Here is a 3030-nt window from a genome sequence, read left to right on the forward strand (position 1 = left end):
TCTCATTTCCTCGCCATGTCCACGGATGATGATGGCCCGCGTGGTGACAGCGGGGAGTGGTAACATCCCCACTCCACAAGGCCATTGACCGCTCTGCGACCGAACCATTTGACAGAGCGCTCAACGAATTTCATAGAAAAAATATCTCGGTTTGTTTGTTTTGTTATTTTTTTTCAGTCGTGCCTTTATATTTTTCAATGTATTTCGGTGAATGATATGATGAAATCAAGGACAACACACATCAATTTAGGTCGCACCTACATCACAGCGTGATTGCAGTCTAGTAAATTGAAGCAAACACGCACACACAAAAAAACGGGCGTGGATACGAGCTTTTAGAAACTTAGAAACGATTCTAACGGTTGTATGTTCTCTCTAAATTGAACTTACATTGGAAGTAAGATAAATATCTTTCAATCGTGAATAACCGAAAGGTACGAGAGCAACAAAAGATCAGGATTCTCTGTCACAAATTAAGTGTAGAAACCGGTAAATTCCAGATCTAGAAAAAAAAATCTGTTGACCAGAGGGTTTGTCCATTTTGTCTGGAATTTATAGAGAATTGATATCACATTGATATGGGTAATTCACAACGTACAAGTTTATCGTCTTCAATAACAGAATTTCTCTCTGGAATCAAGTAGTACAATGCATCCTGACATGTAACAACCCCTGCATTGTGATAGGACAACAAATAAAAGAATGCCTTGACTCAACAAATTCCACAAACAGTTGTAAAAGCGCATTTTACTACAGTATTTAGTAAGATAGATTGTCTGTTACACCGCAGAAGATGCCATACGTTGTACATTTTACAGTTGTTGTGCAATAACGTTTAATACGTTGACCTTGCAGGCATTTCAACAGTCGTGGTAAAGTATTTTCCTGGAGACATTAGCGCAACCCTAATGGCAAGGGCGCAAATTTAACGATCCATATTTCAACGCGGAAAGCATGCTAGAAACAAAGTCGTGAATTGTGGAGTAGAATTATGATTTCCTGACATATCTACACAGTTGCAGGGGATTGCTAATTACGCTAGCCACAACAGGCGCCTTGTATCTACAGCCTATAAAGCCGTGGCTTGCGAACTTGTATTGCATTCGAAACATCGTGTACATTATGATAAGAGCTTGAATATTTGTCACAGACGAAGTGCTTCCCGCGGCAAACATTTCATGTTCATGTGGAGCCGCCTCGGAAACTTTCCTAACTTACTGGGTACAATATGAAGCTACAGGTGTCCAAAACCTCTCCGTGTGATACTATTTGCCGTGCACAATTCTATGTTTGCATCACAAAGCACACAGACTAGGCATGTTCCAACTCAGAAAGTATATGTACCATACGAAAGGTCATATATAATATCGTACATATTGCACATGTGAGGAAGTGAAAAAAATAAAATGGGTAGAAAATCGTTCATACTCGCAAAAGAGGAAACGCCATTGCGATTAAAACTACACTGGTACAGAGGCATACTGTCTGCTTTTCTGTGGATCAATAGTGGCGATTTTTACAACATGGCGTTCAATCAGTCTTAGGGATAACTGGGATTACCCTTGAAGTAGTCTAATCGTTGGTACGTACGCACGCACTGCTTCTATGAAAAACAAGAATCATTCCCGCGGGTTCCTTTTACCCACCCAAACGTGACCGCAGGATTTTATGTAATCTGCAGGTCCATAGTGCATTTTAGTAATGAAGTTGCGACTGAGGAAAGTAAGGCTCCAAGGTACGCAGTCTACCGTGTTAGAGTCTGGACAGACGTGAGTAGTATAGTAGACGTAGAATGAAAGTTTTATGTGGAAGGCTAAGATCAGCATAATGTATGCATAACTCATTTTGAGTGACCTGGCGAGTATTATTTTGGTATTGTGCCGTTACCTTCTTCAAGAAGGTCATCTTTTCGTGTGTTAATTTGTGATCAGTTTAACTCGAGGAGTCTTGGATGAATCTCAATGATATGTGGTAGTGTCGGTAGGTGTTGGCAAGGTGTACATATTGGCGCAGCAGCGGAAGGCCTTGTTCTAAAATCTAAGTAAGACAGTGTTTAAGTCACAGAAAGATATCATAATAGAAACAGAGCATTTTCCATATTAAGCAAGTCATACATCACGTGTAAAATTGCATCGATCGGTGGGTAATTCATACTCCTTGATCGTGAATAAAAAAGATATTCCCGAAGGTGCTGTTATCATCACCTTTGACCTGACCCCCATTAAACCTACATCAGCGTGTTGCCGGGTTATTGGCTGACCCAGTGTCCCTGACATATATTGATCAACCTATGGTTTTACAGATAACATGTGGATGACTGGTCTATGACATGCACCGAATCTCAAAGACCTGCTATGGATTGAAACAGATTCAAAAATAGCACACTTCCTTTCATTGTGTCATTGCTAAACGAGTCTTAATGAAGTTTTTATCATTAAAGTTTTATTGCAAATTCATGCCCGTGGGCTAATTGCAGGTAACATACAAGATTCAAACAGTGTAAAATACAATATCACATGTGTCTAGTCTAAAACTAGTGAGAGCTAACTCTAGATCCTGGGTTATTGGGTTCGACTCCTTATTTGAAGACAGTGGAAGACGAAAGATCCCACCTTTTCTATTATGTGTGGGTTTTGTGATGTTAAAAGGAGGACTGTTTTCTTTTTATCATTGAATGTGAGAAAGTTTGGATGGAATTTGATGGCCTCTTTGAACAGCTCTTTTCTTTCTTGGTTATAGAGAGGGCAGTTTGACATGAAATGTGTTTCGTCTTCCACCACGTTTGACGTGCATTGTTTGCACGTTCTTTCACACACGGATAACCTCTTGTACCGTCCTCTCTCAATTTCGAGAGGATGGGCACTAATTCTAATTTTGCTGATTGCCGAGCGTAAATCAAAATTATCTAATTCTAAGTATTTTTCCATAGTATTTATCAAACGTATTGTGTATCATACACCAATTCAGCCTTGTATGGCTGCAATGATATGTATATGTATACGCGCTCTTGTTTTTGGTGCTAATAAACCG

Source organism: Branchiostoma floridae, chromosome 9 (assembly GCF_000003815.2).
Source record: "Branchiostoma floridae strain S238N-H82 chromosome 9, Bfl_VNyyK, whole genome shotgun sequence".
Taxonomy (NCBI): Eukaryota; Metazoa; Chordata; class Leptocardii; order Amphioxiformes; family Branchiostomatidae; genus Branchiostoma; species Branchiostoma floridae.